The 18,949-nt window shown below is 47.5% G+C and overlaps 1 pseudogene; it reads right to left on the bottom strand.

Moving 5' to 3' along the window:
* Positions 1 to 16,527: 16,527 nt before the first annotated feature.
* On the bottom strand, positions 16,528 to 18,509 carry LOC141021984 (uncharacterized; annotated as a pseudogene).
* Between the last annotated feature and the right edge of the window lie 440 nt (positions 18,510 to 18,949).

Here is an 18,949-nt window from a genome sequence, read left to right as displayed (position 1 = left end):
AGAAGAATTCGTTCTCACTGGTAGACAATATCTTGGTCACAGAAGAAAAATACCAGGAGTACTGAACATAATACAAGGTTGAGCGGAGACTGCTCAACAATTTATTACATGCACACCATTAAAACATAATGGCGGATAGGGTGGCATAACTACTAACTCACGATAACAACGGTGGTGGAAAATATCACCGCGAAGTGGGTGATGTGACTCCTGAAAACTACAGCTCTTCGCGCGTCGGAGTGAGGCTCGAGGAGACTTATTGCGGGTGGCAGAAGCGTATATAATACAAGTGACCAATATCCAGGATCGCACGGGACTGACTGGGATTCCTCTAGGCGTCGGACTCACTATCAAACTCTTCATCCAAGAGATCGCCTTCGTCAACATCTGGCCAAATCAACAAGCCAGGTGAGTACTATGAAAGTACTCGCAAGACAGTTCGGACATAAGATATAACAAATGTAAACATGAAGCATATGAATAGATTAACAAGTGCGTTCAGACATAGAGATAATGATGCATGGGAAAATAACAGAGAAGTCGGGCAGTAGTCCTCCCGAAATCCCAAAATAAATACTGGGTGCCAAACGAGGGTCTGAATGACTCCTCGAGAGGAAACTGCAAGAATAATAATACCGGTGCCAAACGAGGGTCTGAATGACTCCTCGAGAGGAAACTGCAAGAATAATAATACCGGTGCCAAACGAGGGTCTGAAGGACTCCTCGAGAGGAAACTGCAAGAATAATAATGCCGCAGTCGGGCGTCGGGGCGACACGACATAAAGGGCTTATAACAGAAAAAGAAAGACAATGCGTGCCACAGTCGGACGTCTGAGCGACATCACATAAAGGGCTTATATTGAAAGTAAGAGACAAACATGCCACAGTCGGACGTCTGAGCGACATCACATAAAGGGCTTATATTGAAAGTAAGAGGCAAACAACAGGGTTAGTCCATCCACAGGAATAACGTTCAGCCAAGATTTCTACTCTAACTCACTTATCGGAAGGGAGAATATACCACGAGGTTACGACATAGACATGGATACGCTGATCACGATACTTGACCTCGGATACGATGACTCGTAAGGATTTGACTCTGCAGAGTTGTACTTTAACCACAGCCAACGGATTTCAGTAGTCACGGGGACTAGTTCCGTTTACGGTGTTTTGGAAGAAACACATCTAACCAGTACACACCCATTCCACATTCCGAAGCCAGGAATCACCCTCGGCAGTTCAAGAAAAACCTTGAGACGGGGAGGCTACAACCTCGCGTAGAATGGGATCAAATTTCTATACGCGCGCTCTAAGGGGTGCCCCCCTCTCGGTCCCAACCGGAAACACCCATGCCCCCTGACCGGATGACTGGCTTTAATCCAGGGCCATGGAACCATCATCCCGGCCTCTCTGTTTGGTGTGTACACGGAAAGAGGTTACCAACTTACTAAACCGCATTCTGGCAGAAAACAAGTGGTAGCACGGAAGGGGGAAGAACGATAACGTGACTCCGTCCACGTTAACGTCGGATGACGCAAGGCTGGCATGCTACAACAGTACCACCTTGCTGCCCTTCATGTCACCACATGATTAGGCCATCTCTCATCAGAGATCATCGCAACTTTGGAACACACGGGTAGTTGCCTCACAAGCAACGAGATACTCACCGATACTCATATGACACACACAACCTTTCACGCAAACATGCAAAACACCTATCATATCAAAGGTTCAAACATGCTTGCCTGGTTCGGAAAAGTCGGAGTCTAGCTCGGCGAAGTTCGCAGCTCCGTCACCTCTTCCGGAACCTACGGTATAGCGAAAAGGCATACTAACGTGAAAACCAACGCGTGCATAAAAGTTGTTCCAAAATTTTTCCAAATAAATCCCATAAAAAACTAGATAAAATTATAAGATTGTCAGAAAAAGAATCACTCAAAAATCACTTTTTATCAAAAAGTTATAAGGGTTTCTGTCCAGGGACTTATCTGTAATGAAACAGAGAAGTTCCAGGGACTTAACTGAGAAAACAGAAAACGCTTCGGAAAGAAACGCGCCAGCTCAAAGAGAAAACGTATTTGCCCGAAGGCGCCAACAGAAAAAGTTTCGAGGGAGAAGAGAATAGAGGCTGACAGGGGGGTCCACATGTCAGGTTTAAAAAGTTCGCCGGCGCCCGATGACTGCGGTGGTCGCCGGCGTCGAACCACGGCGAGACAGGGAGATCGGAGTGCACCAAGAGCTTCAGCGTGTCCTTCCGCGTCGGTGGGTGGTGGAATCGACCGACGGAGAGCATCACGTCGACGGCGACACTTTCTCCGGCGGACGGCGGCTCGGGTGATGATGGAGAACTCCGGTGGGTGCTGCAAGCTTCGAATTGAAGCGCGGGTCAAAAGGAGGGATGCACTAGAGAGCTACTGGCAAGAGATGGGAGGCAGAGGTGCACGCACGGGAGCGAATCAAGCTGGATCCCGTGGCGGGTCGCGGCGGCCGGAGTCGGGGAAGAAAGCTCCCTCGGGGCTCTTCCAGTAGCTTGGTGTGGTCTAGGTGGAGTGCAGAGGTGGTGTGGGTTCGAGTTGAAGCTCGGGGCCTCTATTTATAGGCGGATCGAGGGGGTGGCCGTGAACGGGGTTGCTCCGGCGAGCAATTACGGCGAGGCAGTGTCTTGGCAGGGAGCTTAAGTGGCCAGGCAGCATCAGTGAGGTGTACTGGTGCCGTACCCCCGCTAATCCTGGTCGGTCTTGGCGTAATGGCGCCGGTCCACGGTGGGGAGGCCGCACGGGCACGACGGCGGCAGAGAGCGTGCTCCGCGCCCAGCGGTTCACGACGAGGGTGGCAGCGCGCACTGGGGAGTGGGTGGCCACGCGGCGGCCTCCGGTGGCTTGGGCGGCGCTGTGTGGCGCCGTCTACGTTGTGCCCCTCTCTGGCGGCCGCAAAGCCGCCGCTGCCGTCGGTCACGGGGCGGCGCACCTCCTCCTGCTCGTCGCCGACGTCCGCAAGGTTCCAGGGGATCGTGCGGCGCAGGAACAAGGGGGAGGGGACGGGGAGCAAGGCGACACCGGGGCACTGGCGAGATTGAGATCGAACACTGAAGAAAACGACAGCAACACTGAACTGTTCTCTGAATTTGACTGAACCTGATTTTGACAATGCTCTGCAGGTGTTCGACAGAATGATTTGGCAAGGAGAAAATTTTTCCTGGGGCTGGGACTTGGTGAGGTGACCTCTCAATGCACCCAGGGGTTGCCTGATTTTCTCAGAATTTATGGAGAAGGATTTGAATGAATTTCATCAAATTTGGCAAAACTGGTCCAAACTTGCAGCAAGTATAGTTTGAAAAATTTGAACTGAAGACCAGTGGATCTTCATGGATCTTGGTTGAGGGTTCAAAGGACTAGGAAGGGAAATTGGTTTGGGGGCAAAAATCAAAACAGAAATGGTAGCTCCTTTGTAAATCTCCAAGGGCTAGAATAGAAGGCAGAAATTGTTTTGATAAGATTTAAATGGAATATAAATATATGGGGAGGTTAAACTTGCTGAATTTGATGCAAATCATGATCCAAAGATGAGGAAAGGTTTAGGAGAGTGGATTTGCACTAAGGTCATGGCATGAGAGATTTGTTGAAAGGGGCAAGGAATCATTTCAAAAGCCATAGGGCATTTTCAAAAGGCATTTTTCCCAAGTGAAAAGCATTTTGGTTTGAGTCCAAATAAAAAGAAATAACCTCCAAGACCAACATCAAGTCTTGGGTGAATTCCAAATAAAACCCTTGCCAAAAAATATATTTTGAAAGGGAGGGTTCTTTTGAAGAAAAATTTAAAACACCTCCCTCAAGTCAAATAAATTTTTTGAAAAGGCCAAATAAAATTTTGGGTGTCACAACACCTACCCCCTTAGGAATAATCTCGTCCTCGAGATTTCAGCTGATCCTCGAATAGATATGGATATTCTTCCTGAAGAAAATCTTCCCTTTCCCACGTAGCTTCATCCTCAGTGTGGTTGCTCCACTGAACTCTGAAAAATTTTGTCGTTTTCTGACGGGTCCTCCGTTCAGACACTTCCAATATCTTTACTGGCCTTTCCCTGTAGGTGAGGTCTTGTTGTACATCAATGCTCTCATGAGATACATGCTTCTCCGGGTTACTTACACATTTTCTCAATTGTGAGACGTGGAATACGTCATGGACGTCTGACAGCTCCTTGGGTAGGTCTAGCTGGTAGGCTACCGTGCCTCTTCGTGCAATTATACAGAATGGTCCAATAAATCTCGGGGCTAGCTTCCCCTTAATTTTGAACCGTTGCAGGCCCCTCATAGGAGACACTCGTAGGTACACGGAATCACCGGGTTCAAAGCTGACCTCACGATGTTTTTGATCATAGTAGCTCTTTTGTCGGCTCTGTGCTGTCTTGAGTCTGTCCCTGATCTGTTTAACTCTATCCTCGGCCTCTTTAAGCATGTCTGGGCCGAAGATACGGCTGTCCCCTGTTTCTGACCAATTCAGTGGGGTACAACACCTTCGTCCGTACAACGCTTCAAAGGGTGCCATTTGCAAGCTGGCTTGGTAACTGTTGTTGTAAGCAAACTCGGCATACGGCAAACTCTCTTCCCAACTGGACCCATAGGTGAGCACACAGGCTCTCAGCATATCCTCTAGGATTTGGTTCACACGTTCCGTTTGTCCATCAGTCTGAGGGTGGTACGTTGTACTGAAAGCTAGCTGCGTGCCCAGAGCTTGTTGCAGGTGATCCCAAAATTTGGAGACAAATTGTGTGCCTCGGTCGGATATTATAGTCTTTGGGACTCCATGCAAACAAACTATACGGGAGAGATAAAGTTTGGCCAGTCTTTGTGTGGAGTAGGTAGTCTTCACGGGAATGAAATGAGCAACCTTGGTTAGTCGGTCTGTGATGACCCATATGGCGTCATTTCCGCGTTGTGATCTAGGTAGTCCGACGATGAAGTCCATTCCTATTTCATCCCATTTCCACTCCGGTATCCTGTTTGGCTGGAGTAGCCCTGCTGGCTTTTGATGCTCGGCCTTGATGCGCTGACATGAATCGCAACAAGCAATAAATGCGGCTATATCCCTTTTCATACCGTGCCACCCAAAATCTTTCCTGAATGTCTTTGTACATTTTGGTTCCTCCAGGATGGATCGAGTATGGAGCGGTGTGGCTTTCGGTTAAGATTTGTTGCTTGAGTTCCTCAATGTTAGGTACGCAAAGTCTGTCTCCGTACCATAATATTCCTTCGCTGTCTGTGGCGAACTCTGAAGCCTTACCGAGGTTCATTTTCTTTCTTATACCTTCGATGCTGGGATGTCCCTGTTGAGCCTTCTTAATTTGTTCCACTAGGGTGGATCGTATCTCTAGATTTGATACGGTGCCCTCAGAGACTAACACCATGTTGAGCCTAGCGAACTCTTGCTGAAACTCAGGCCTCAAGTTTTGCGGACCGTCGTTGTCCGGGCTGGGGTTTCGACTAAGGGCATCGGCCACTACATTCGCTTTCCCTGGATGGTAGTGAATACCGACATCATAGTCCTTGACCAATTCTAACCAGCGTCGTTGGCGTAAGTTTAGCTCTGGTTGAGTGAAAATATATTTGAGGCTCTTATGGTCCGTATATATTTCACAGCGATTTCCCAACAGAAAGTGCCTCCACTCCTTGAGTGCATGTATGACTGCTGCTAGCTCCAAGTCATGTGTTGGGTAATTTTCCTCATGTTTTCGCAGCTACCTGGAGGCATACGCGACAACTTTGCCATCGTGCATTAGTACACATCCGAGGCCCTTTCGGGACGCGTCACAATATACTTCAAAACTCTTGTGTATGTCTGGCACGGTTAATACCGGTGCGGTTGTTAGCTTCTTCTTAAGTTCTTGGAAGCTTCTCTCGCATGCTTCCGTCCATACAAATTTCTTGTCCTTTTTGAGCAACTGTGTTATTGGTTTTGCCACAGTGGAGAATCCTTCAATAAATCTTCTGTAATATCCGGCCATTCCCAGGAAACTCCGCACATCTGTCACGTTGGCGGGTGGCTTCCAGTCAAGTATGGCTTTGACTTTCTCTGGGTCTACGGCCACGCCTTCTTGGTTCAATATGTGGCCTAGGAAACCAACTTGTCTTAGCCAAAATTCACACTTGCTAAATTTGGCATACAACTGATGTTTCCTCAATTCTCCCAAAACAATTCTGAGATGCTCAGCATGCTCTTCCGGTGTCCTTGAGTAAACCAGAATATCGTCCATGAACACCACAACAAATTTGTCCATGAATTTCATGAACACTTTGTTCATGAGGTGGACGAAATATGCGGGGGCGTTTGTTAGACCAAAAGGCATCACTGTGAATTCATATAATCCGTATCTGGAGGTGAATGCTGTCTTGGGGATATCTTCTGTCCGTACTTTCTATTGGTGATATCCCGATCTCAAATCAATTTTTGAGAACACCTTGGCTTGTGCGAGCTGGTCAAACAAATCATTTATCCGTGGCATCGGATATTTGTTTTTGATGGTGACCATATTGAGGGCTCGATAGTCTATACACAGTCTCAGTGTCCCATCCTTTTTCTTGGCGAACAACACTGGCGAACCCCATGGTGAGGAGCTGGCTCGAATAAATCCTTTGTCCAATAATTCCTTTATCTGCTTCTTCAACTCCACCAATTTTGAGGGTGCAATCTATAAGGTTTCTTATAGATGGGAGCGGTGCCAGGTGCTAGTTCGATGCTGAATTCTATCTCTCAGTCTGGTGGCATGCCTGGTAGTTTTTCAGGAAATACGTCAGGGAACTCGCATACCACTGGAACTTTTCTCAGTTCTGAAATGTCCACTTTGTTCAGCTTTGGTTGCCGTGACCGTGGCCTTTTTTGAGCTGTAACCTTTATTGTCTTGCCGTGATGGTGAGTGAGAATCACGGTCCGATTGAAACAGTCAATGAATCCTTTGTTGGTGGTTAACCAGTCCATCTCTAAAATGACATCCAGTCCTTTATTTTCCAACACGATGAGATTTGCTTGGAACTGTAGTCCTTCGAATTCAATGATCACTCCTTGGCAGTAACTCTGAGCGATTTGCTTATTCCTGGGGGACTTGATGATCATAGATTTTTCCAAGGGAAGTATCGGAAAACCATGTTGCAAAACAAAACTCTTCGAAACGAACGAATGGGAAGCTCCAGAATCAAACAAAACCGTGGCAGGTACTGTGTTGACAGGGAACGTACCGAGCGATGTCTGGGGCATTCTGCGCTTCTTCCTTGGTCACATGGTTCAGGTGACCCTTCCTGTGGTTGTTGTTGGGATTGAAATTGTTGCGCTTGGGGGCTGGATTGTTTCCACCATTGTTCGGCTTGGGGGCCGAGTTCCTCGGTTTTGGGCACTATTTAGCATAGTGCCCTTCTTCACCACAAGCATAGCAGGTGACCCCTGGACGGTACGTGAACTCCTTGTCCCTGGCATGGAACTGTCTGACGGGCCTTAGATCAGTAGTCGTGGATTTCCTTGCTTCTGTCCTTGGAACCTCAGTCTTGCTTTGGTTGTTGCGAGCGAGGGTCGTCTTGTCCCTTTTCCGCTTATGGATATCCTCCAGGCTGCGGCGCTCATTTTCCAAGGTAATGGCCTTGTCAACCAGAGTTTTAAAATCCGGGAAAGTGTGTACCACCAGTTGGCATCTTAGAGCTGGTGCCAGGCCGTCCAGGAATTTTTCCATCTTCTTGTTCTCTGTCATGTGCTCGTCGTAGGCATAACGAGACAGCTGGGTAAACTGACCGTTGTATTCTATCACTGACATGCCTCTTTGCTTGAGATCGTCAAATTCTCTCTTCTTGATTTTTATGATGCTCCTGGGGATGTGTGCCCCACGAAAGCCTTCCTTGAATTCTTCCCAGGTGATGTTGTGTTCACTGGGATGCATGTGTAGGAAGTTTTCCCACCATGCTGCAGCTGCTCCAGTAAGGTAGTGTGGTGCATAAAGCACCTTCTCATGGTCTGAACACTGAGCAATAATCAGCTTCCTTTCGATGTCACGAAGCCAATCGTCGGCTTCTAGCGGCCTATCGGTGTGAGCAAACGTTGAAGGGCGAGTCTTCTGTAATTCAGATAACTTGGAATGAGGTTGATAGGGTTCACGGTGGTTTCCCATATTGATGACGTGATTCATCATCTCTTGGTGTTGTTGCTGGCTTTGTTCGAAGAGCCGGCATACTTGAGACAAGGCTGCTTCGCTGTCTTGTTGACTGGACTGTCCCTGTGTGAAGTTGTTGCTAGTCTGTGTTCCATAAACTTCTTCTGGCTGATTGGGCATGGAACGAGTCCACGGACGAGACATTTTTCCAGTCTGGGGGTATTATTTTGCAAAACTCATGAGAAGAACTGTGTGGCACAAAGAAAATCTTGCAAAGGCAAAAACTTAAAAGACCTCAAGATTTTTCAAGAAAGCATAAACGATTTTGCATGGAGGCGAACTGTTTAACCCAAATCTTACACGCGAAAAGCAAACACACGATACAGCACTCAGGATGTGCGTACACAATCCTGACATGTTATTTAGACTAGCATACTCCTCCGGAAAGCAGCGAACACACTAATACAAACTAGCGCACAGATAAAACACATCATACAAGCAGACATAACGCGCGGCTACACGGCGCTCTCAGTCGGAGATGGTGACGATGTCCTTTCCCTTGCCGAGGGCAAGACTCAACGGTGCAGGGGATTCAACCTCCACCTCCTCTCTAGCTGGCTCCTGGCGCGTAACACTGCGCTGTGGTGATGGCGCGGGAGCGACAGGCGGTAGTGCGGGTGTGGCAGGCGGTGCAGCTCTGACTGGAGTAGGAGCGATGACTCGGTCGAACTCCTCAGTGGTAGGCAGACGGCGAGCAGTGGCCAAAATGGCCGGTGCATAAGAGGCTGAAGACGAGACGAATGTCAGAGGCGGTGCCGTGTGGAGAAACTCCTTCCTGCAGGCAGGACCGCCCCGGACTAAGTCCATGCGGGCAGCCACAAGATCATCCACAAGGTTGTCGAAGGATTCATCCAGAGCCTTGAGGTACTCCACGACCATCTCGATGGCTTCATCTCGCTCTCCCCGATGGCAGGCGAATGCATAGTGACAAGTGTATGGCACATGGCATGGGAGGTAGCGGTAGCGACGAGTCTTCATCATCGGAAGGATGTCCCGAAGACGAGCTATCGCCTCACGGGCAGCCATCTGCATGGCATGCCTCTCCGTAGGCATGGCCGTTCCCACAAAACGGAAGTGGCGAGATGCAGAACGTCCTCCCTTGAATTGCACCACGGCTTGGTGCATAGACACGTCGTCGCTGAGCTTGTGCTGATAAAGCGTGAACTCCGGACGAGTCGCTGGCCCGATCGCGAGCTTGGTGATGGAGACGAGGAGTTTGACAAACCCCTCGGGGACGTTCATGAACACTCGAGTCTCACAGTTGCTACCAGCCATCTACAAAAGTAGGCAAAAATTCTGAGTAGTCATGTCATAAATTTATGATGACCAACAGAAAATAGCTACAATTGCAAAATGCTGAAAAAGCACAAAAGACGCTAATAACCGATTAGCGATCGCACCTAGTGGCTTCCTACAGTCAGCCTAGCTCTGATACCAAGCTTGTCACGACCGGTTTTTCAATAAAATATTTATTGAGAGACCAATCCCTTTTACGGACCAGTAAAGAAGAATTCCTTCTCACTGGTAGACAATATCTTGGTCACAGAAGAAAAATACCTGGAGTACTGAACATAATACAAGGTTGAGCGGAGACTGCTCAACAATTTATTACATGCACACCATTAAAACATAATGGCGGATAGGGTGGCATAACTACTAACTCACGATAACAATGGTGGTGGAAAATATCACTGCGAAGTGGGTGATCTGACTCCTGAAAACTACAGCTCTTCGAGCGTCGGAGTGAGGCTTGAGGAGACTTATTGCGGGTGGCGGAAGCGTATATAATACAAGTGACCAATATCCAGGATCGCACGGGACTGTCTGGGATTCCTCTAGGCGTCGGACTCACTATCAAACTCTTCATCCAAGAGATCGCCTTCGTCAACATCTGGCCAAATCAACAAGCCAGGTGAGTACTATGAAAGTACTCGCAAGACAGTTCGGACATAAGATATAACAAATGTAAACATGAAGCATATGAATAGATTAACAAGTGCGTTCAGACATAGAGATAATGATGCATGGGAAAATAACAGAGAAGTCGGGCGGTAGTCCTCCCGAAATCCCAAAATAAATACTGGGTGCCAAACGAGGGTCTGAATGACTCCTCGAGAGGAAACTGCAAGAATAATAATACCGGTGCCAAACGAGGGTCTGAATGACTCCTCGAGAGGAAACTGCAAGAATAATAATACCGGTGCCAAACGAGGGTCTGAATGACTCCTCGAGAGGAAACTGCAAGAATAATAATGCCGCAGTCGGGCGTCGGGGCGACACGACATAAAGGGCTTATAACAGAAAAAGAAAGACAATGCGTGCCACAGTCGGACGTCTGAGCGACATCACATAAAGGGCTTATATTGAAAGTAAGAGACAAACATGCCACAGTCGGACGTCTGAGCGACATCACATAAAGGGCTTATATTGAAAGTAAGAGGCAAACAACAGGGTTAGTCCATCCACAGGAATAACGTTCAGCCAAGATTTCTACTCTAACTCACTTATCGGAAGGGAGAATATACCACGAGGTTACGACTAGACATGGATACGCTGATCACGATACTTGACCTCGGATACGATGACTCGTAAGGATTTGACTATGCAGAGTTGTACTTTAACCACAGCCAACGGATTTCAGTAGTCACGGGGACTAGTTCCGTTTACGGTGTTTTGGAAGAAACACATCTAACCAGTACACACCCATTCCACATTCCGAAGCCAGGAATCACCCTCGGCAATGTTCAAGAAAAACCTTGAGACGGGGAGGCTACAACCTCGCGTAGCATGGGATCAAATTTCTATACGCGCGCTCTAAGGGGTGCCCCCCTCTCGGTCCCAACCGGAAACACCCATGCCCCCTGACCGGATGACTGGCTTTAATCCAGGGCCATGGAACCATCATCCCGGCCTCTCTGTTTGGTGTGTACACGGAAAGAGGTTACCAACTTACTAAACCGCATTCTGGCAGAAAACAAGTGGTAGCACGGAAGGGGGAAGAACGATAACGTGACTCCGTCCACGTTAACGTCGGATGACGCAAGGCTGGCATGCTACAACAGTACCACCTTGCTGCCCTTCATGTCACCACATGATTAGGCCATCTCTCATCAGAGATCATCGCAACTTTGGAACACACGGGTAGTTGCCTCACAAGCAACGAGATACTCACCGATACTCATATGACACGCACAACCTTTCACACAAACATGCAAAACACCTATCATATCAAAGGTTCAAACATGCTTGCCTGGTTCGGAAAAGTCGAAGTCTAGCTCGGCGAAGTTCGCAGCTCCGTCACCTCTTCCGGAACCTACGGTATAGCGAAAAGGCATACTAACGTGAAAACCAACGCGTGCATAAAAGTTGTTCCAAATTTTTTCCAAATAAATCCATAAAAACTAGATAAAATTATAAGATTGTCAGAAAAAGAATCACACAAAAATCACTTTTTATCAAAAAGTTATAAGGGTTTCTGTCCAGGGACTTATCTGTAATGAAACAGAGAAGTTCCAGGAACTTAACTGAGAAAACAGAAAACGCTTCGGAAAGAAACGCGCCAGCTCAAAGAGAAAACGTATTTGCCCGAAGGCGCCAACAGAAAATGTTTCGAGGGAGAAGAGAATAGAGGCTGACAGGGGGGAAAGGTCCACATGTCAGGTTTAAAAAGTTTGCCGGCGCCCGAAGACTGCGGTGGTCGCCGGCGTCGAACCACGGCGAGACAGGGAGATCGGAGTGTACCAAGAGCTTCAGCGTGTCCTTCTGCATCGGTGGGTGGTGGACTCGACCGACGGAGAGCATCACGTCGACGGCGACACTTTCTCCGGCGGACGGCGGCTCGGGTGATGGTGGAGAACTCCGGTGGGTGCTGCAAGCTACGAATTGAAGCGCGGGTCAGAAGGAGGGATGCACTAGAGAGCTACTGGCAAGAGATGGGAGGCAGAGGTGCACGCACGGGAGCGAATCAAGCTGGATCCCGTGGCGGGTCGCGGCGGTCGGAGTCGGGGAAGAAAGCTCCCTCGGGGCTCTTCCAGTGGCTTGGTGTGGTCTAGGTGGAGTGCAGAGGTGGTGTGGGTTCGAGTTGAAGCTCGGGGCCTCTATTTATAGGCGGATCGAGGGGGTGGCCGTGAACGGGGTTGCTCCGGCGAGCAATTACGGCGAGGCAGTGTCTTGGCAGGGAGCTTAAGTGGCCAGGCAGCATCAGTGAGGTGTACTGGTGCCGTTCCCCCGCTAATCCCGGTCGGTCTTGGCGTAATGGCGTCGGTCCACGGTGGGGTGGCCGCACGGGCACGATGGCGGCAGAGAGCGTGCTCCGCGCCCAGCGGTTCACGATGAGGGTGGCTGCACGCACTGGGGAGTGGGTGGCCACGCGGCGGCCTCCGGTGGCTTCGGCGGCGCTGTGTGGCGCCGTCTACGCTGCGCCCCTCTCTGGCGGCCGCAAAGCCGCCGCTGCCGTCGGTCACGGGGCTGCGCACCTCCTCCTGCTCGTCGCCGACGTCCGCAAGGTTCCAGGGGATCGTGCGGCACAGGAACAAGGTGGAGGGGACGGGGAGCAAGGCGACACCGGGGCACTGGCGAGATTGAGATCGAACACTGAAGAAAACGACAACAACACTGAACTGTTCTCTGAATTTGAGTGAACCTGATTTTGACAATGCTCTGCAGGTGTTCGACAGAATGATTTGGCAAGGAGAAATTTTTTCCTGGGGCTGGGACTTGGTGAGGTGACCTCTCAATGCACCCAGGGGTTGCCTGATTTTTCTCAGAATTTATGGAGAAGGATTTGATTGAATTTCATCAAATTTGGCAAAACTGGTCCAAACTTGCAGCAAGTATAGTTTGAAAAATTTGAACTGAAGACCAGTGGATCTTCATGGATCTTGGTTGAGGGTTCAAAGGACTAGGAAGGGAAATTGGTTTGGGGGCAAAAATCAAAACAGAAATGGTAGCTCCTTTGTAAATCTCCAAGGGCTAGAATAGAAGGCAGAAATTGTTTTGATAAGATTTAAATGGAAAATAAATATACGGGGAGGTTCAACTTGCTGAATTTGATGAAAATCATGATCCAAAGATGAGGAAAGGTTTAGGAGAGTGGATTTGCACTAAGGTCATGGCATGAGAGATTTGTTGAAAGGGGCAAGGAATCATTTCAAAAGCCATAGGGCATTTTCAAAGGAATTTTCAAAAGGCATTTTTACCAAGTGAAAAGCATTTTGGTTTGAGTCCAAATAAAAAGAAATAACCTCCAAGACCAACATCAAGTCTTGGGTGAATTCCAAATAAAACCCTTGCCAAAAAAATATTTTGAAAGGGAGGGTTCTTTTGAAGAAAAATTTAAAACACCTCCCTCAAGTCAAATAAAATTTTTGAAAAGGCCGAATAAAATTTTGGGTGTCACAGTTTTTAATGCTGGTCTTTTGTTAGAGCAATGTTTAGGTCAACTGGCTCTGTGTAATTACTAAAATTGCTCGATTCAGTAAGTGTCGTCTGTTTGTTGTACGCTCTTTTGTGTGCCCAAATTAGCAAGCGATGTTAAATTATGCAATGACGTACCCGGGGAAATTTCCATGAAAATTTGAATTATCATACTCATCCCATGCGGGTAAAGCAGAAGAATCGTTTGCAATGCACACAATCGTTCAAAGTGAATAGTCCGGCGGCACCGCGCGCAAAGGTTCCCTCCACATTTCCAAAATTTTGGCCTACCGCCAAAATATCTACCCCCGCCACCTTCCCCACCCCTTTTCTCCCCGACCAAAAGTCACATTTCCCCTGTTTCCTCCTTCCTTCCTTCCTTCCTTGCTAAGCTATAGCCGCTTCCTCGCTCTCGCCGTCTTGCATCCTACCGCCGAGGTCGCCATGGTCCTCTTCAACGACCTCTCCAGCGGTTCCTCCTCCAGCGACTACTCCTTCACCACCCGGGCATGCCTCTCTTCTCTCTCTCGGGCTATGATTTGGAATGAAGGATTTTTACCCGGCGGTCGATTTGAGTCATTTCTTCCTCTTGTAGCTCCCTAGGACCATCAGTGGCAACGAATAGAGCGGGGTGGCTGAAGATCTGTCTGCTCGTTGTCACCATCAATCTCAATGCGTGAAGCTAGTTGCGTTTGATTCTTTGGACAGTGGGAGGAAGTTTCTGGCATGTGCAGAGAAGGTTAGACCCTCTTTCGTTGTTACAAATCATTTGTTAGATGTGATTCAGACACTATCACGGTCCCAACCCATTCATACCACACCTTCAACCAAACGCATCCTAAGACAGTGTCACAGTTTGTACCTTGTATCTTAAATTGTTGCCATCTCATCAGCGGTGCCATTAGGAAATTATTTGGCATCGCTTCAGCAGTTTGTGCAACCAACTTTGGTCCACACACTCGAGCAGCCAAGCAGTAAAATACTAAATCTTTATGGCACGAAGGAACTGGGCATCGGAGCAACTACGTGCTCCGGAATCCGGGTCCCTGATTTTTTTCCGCTGCATCGGCTCGCCAGTGCAGGACGGTGCGAGATGTAGCAACAATTGTCTTTACCCCAGTTTTGGCATACATAGTGGACGGCCTTAGTGCTATTAGTTCTATGTTACTAAATTTGTGCATGTACACACCTTTTAGTATCAATTTGATGTCATCCAAACACTGTCGCTATGTTGTTGCACTTATATTTACCTTCCTCATAAAATGTTCAATTTGTTATTTATTGTACATGAGTAAGAACTTGTAGCGTCGTTGTAGTTAATTATAGCTTCTGATGTTCTAGAATTTGGTTGTTGTCTCAGTACCAATTATTTCATTTGCACATTGATCTTTTTGAGAAGATATGTCATAATTAACATGTTTCTTCAGTTTTTCAAAATAAGCATTGGTGATTTTCTGTGTTGCTATAAACCCATTTCCCCTATAATTGTTACTGATCTAGTTCTAAATATTGTAGGTTGAATGGAAGTGTGCTTACTTGGAGTGGGTTGATCAAGAGTGGCCACAGTCTTTGAAGAAGTTCCTAGTGAAGCTCTGGAGCATGTATGAGGAAGAGAACACACGTAGGCTTAGAGAAAGTCTTGTCAACACTGAAGCATATTTCAAGATGCGGGATAAAAATTTGAAGGTGGAGAATGAGCTCAGATTTTTTAAACCAGACTTTGCTAAGATGGTGTTTGCGAAGGAGGAGGCACTTTCCCAGTTGGCCCGTGCAAAATGGGTTCTTACTGAACTGAAAGCAGAGGTGGATAAGACGAGCCTGGATGATCTCGATTAGGGAAATGAATATATTGTTCTTATGAAGTTGAACTAGCTATATGTTGTACGGTGCTGTTTTCATGTAGCTACCGTACTATGATGTTATAATATATTTATGTGCCTGATATGAAATTGGTAAATAGTTGTTCGATAAGAAATGTGAATTTTTGTAATACTGGAATTATTAATTGTATACTAATAAACCTGCTAAATGTGTCATGGACCTTTGCAAACGGTTCTAGCAGTAAAAGCTCTTGAGATGGATAGCCCAATGCCACACAGTTTTCTTCATCAAATCGTGTGTGATATGGTTGATAAAAGCAAACGGTTAACCAAGGCAGACCGTGTGTGATAGTTACACCTTTCACACACGAGCCTACACATAAAACTGTGTGGGATGTACGTCCGAACGGACACGTTTTCCCTGGATTGACTGTGTGGGATGTACATAAGAACGAAAACGTATTCCTTGGATTGATTGTGTGTGATATACATACGAACGGAAATGATTTTCTGGGATTCAACGTGTGGGATGTACATACCTACGAAAATGATTTTCTTGGATTATCGTGTGGGATGTACATACCTACGGAAATGATTGGGTTTTGATGCCTCGCCCGATCGCACACAGCCCCAGCCTGGGTCCCAGGAGGGCCTATCCCCGACGATTTCTGGGTCGTGTGGGAAGGACACCCTATCACACACACTCACTTGGCGACGGTTCCAAATGCCGTCGCGGAAAGGGGTTAAAAACCGTTTGTTTAGGACTGACGCGCACCAGTGGATGTATTCGCTTCCTTATCTTTTCTTTTTCTCGGCTTGGTAGAGATGTCCTTCACATAGAAAACCTGCGCCACATCATTGGCTAGGACGAATGGTTCATCTGCGTACGCAAGATTGTTGAGATCCACTGTTGTCATTCCGTACTGCGGGTCTTCCGTTACCCCGCCTTGTGTCATATTGACCCATTTGGACCGAAACAAATGGACCTTCAAACCACATCCATAGTCAAGTTCCCATATGCCCTCTATGTAACCATAATATGTGTCCTTTCCCGTCTTGGTTGCTGCATCAAAGCGGACACCACTATTTTGGTTGGTGCTCGTCTTATCTTGGGCGATCGTGTAAAATGTATGCCCATTTATCTCGTACCCTTTGAAAGGCATTATAGTCAAAGATGGTAACTGGGACAGCAAGTGCAGGTCATCTTCAATAGCGGCGTCATGCATGACACGTGTCTGCAACCAACCGGCGAAAGTCCCCATTTGTTCACGTGTAATCCAGTCGTCAGACTGCTCCGGGTGTTTGGAGCGTAGAAAATTCTTGTGTTCCTCCATATATGGAGCCACCAAGGCGGAATTCTGTAGAACTGTTTAGTGTGCTTGAGTGAGAGAATGCCCATCCATACATATTATTTGATCCGCTCCTAGCGTGCCTTTTCCATCCAGTCTGCCATTATGCCGCGATTCAGGAACACCAATCGGCTTAAGGTCAGGAATAAAGTCAATACAAAACTCAATTACCTCCTCATTTTCATGGCCCTTGGAAATGCTTCCTTCTGGCCTAGCACGGTTATAAACATATTTCTTTAAGACTCCCATGAACCTCTCAAAGGGGAACATATTGTGTAGAAATACAGGACCCAAAATGTTAATCTCTTCGCATAGGTGAACTAGGACGTGCATCACGATGTTGAAGAAGGATGGTGGGAACACCAACTCGAAACTGACAGGACATTGCACCAAATCATTCTCTAACCTTGGTATGATTTCTGGATCGATTACCTTCTGAGAGATTGCATTGAGGAATGCACATAGCTTCACAATGGCTAATCGAACGTTTTCCGGGAGAAGCCCCCTCAATGCAGCCAGAAGCAGTTGTGTCATAATCACATGGCAGTAATGAGACATTAGGTTCTGGAACTTTTTCTCTGCCATATTTATTATTCCCTTTATATTCGACAAGAAGCCAGATGGTACCTTCATACTGAGAAGGCATTCAAAGAAGATTTCCTTCTCTTCTTTGGTAAGACCATAGCTGGCATGACCCTGATGTATGCCGTCTTTTCCGTGCATACGTTGCTGGTCCTCCCGTGCCTCCGGTGTATCTTTTGTCTTCCCATACACGCCCAAGAAGCCAAGCAGGGTCACGCAAAGATTCTTCGTCACGTGCATCACGTCGATTGCGTAGCGGACCTCTAGGTCTTTCCAATAGGGCAGGTCCCAAAATATAGATTCCTTCTTCCACATGGGTGCGCGTCCGTCAGCGTCATTCGGAACAGGTTGTCCGCCAGGACCCTTTCCAAAGATTACCTTCAAATCCTTGACCATATCATGTACATCAGCACCAGTACGGTGGCGAGGCTTCGTCTAGTGATCCGCCTCACCTTTGAAATTCTTGCCTTTCTTTCTTACGGGATGAATGCTCGGAAGAAATCGATGATGTCCCAGGTACACATTCCTCCTACAATTATCCAAATATATACTGTCGGTATCATCCAAACAGCGCGTACATGCGTGGTATCCCTTGTTTGTTTGTCCTGAAAGGTTACTGAGAGCAGGCCAATCATTGATAGTGACGAACAGCAATGCCTTTAGGTCAAATTCTTCCTGTCCGTGCTCATCCCACGCACGTACACCTTTTCCATTCCACAGCTGTAAGAGTTCTTCAACTAATGGCCTTAGGTACACATCAATGTCGTTGCCGGGTTGCTTAATTAGGGCCTTGGATGAGCACTGGCATCATAATGAACTTCTGCTTCATGCACAACCAAGGAGGACGATTATACATACATAGAGTCACATGCCAGGTGCAATGGTTGCTGCTCTGCTCCCCAAAAGGATTAATGCCATCTGTGCTTAGACCACACCGTATGCTCCTTGCATCACCTGCAAAGTCCTCCCTGTACTTTCTCTCGATTATTCTCCACTGCGACCCGTCAACGGGTACTCTCAGTTTCCCATCTTTCTTACAGTCTTCTCTGTGCCATCGCATCGCCTTGGCATGCTCTTTGTTTTGGAACAAACGTTTCAACCGTGGTATTATAGGAGCATACCACATCACCTTGGCAGGAATCTTCTTCCTGGGGCGCTCGCCCTCGACATCACCAGGGTCATCGCGGCTGATCTTATAGCGCAATGCACCACATACTGGGCACGCGTTCAAATCCTCGTACTCACCGCGGTAGAGGATGCAGTCATTAAGGCATGCATGTATCTTCTGCACCTCTAACCCTAGAGGGCAGACAACCTTCTTTGCTTCGTACGTACTCTCGGGCAATTCGTTGTCCTTTGGAAGCATCTTCTTTAACATTACCAACAACTTTCCAAATCCCTTGTCAGACACACCATTCTCTGCCTTCCATTGCAGCAATTCCAGTGTGGTGCCCAGTTTTTTCTAGTTAGCTTTGCAATTCGGGTACAACAATTTCTTGTGATCGTCTAACATGTGTGCAACTTCTTCTTCTCCTTTTCACTTGCACAGTTTCTCTTTGCATCGGCAATGGCCCGACCTAGATCATCAACGGGCT

This window comes from Aegilops tauschii, chromosome 4 (genome assembly GCF_002575655.3).
Source record: "Aegilops tauschii subsp. strangulata cultivar AL8/78 chromosome 4, Aet v6.0, whole genome shotgun sequence".
Taxonomy (NCBI): domain Eukaryota; kingdom Viridiplantae; phylum Streptophyta; class Magnoliopsida; order Poales; family Poaceae; genus Aegilops; species Aegilops tauschii.
The sequence above is the reverse complement of the archived record's forward strand: the minus strand, read 5'-3'. Positions and strand labels throughout refer to the sequence as shown.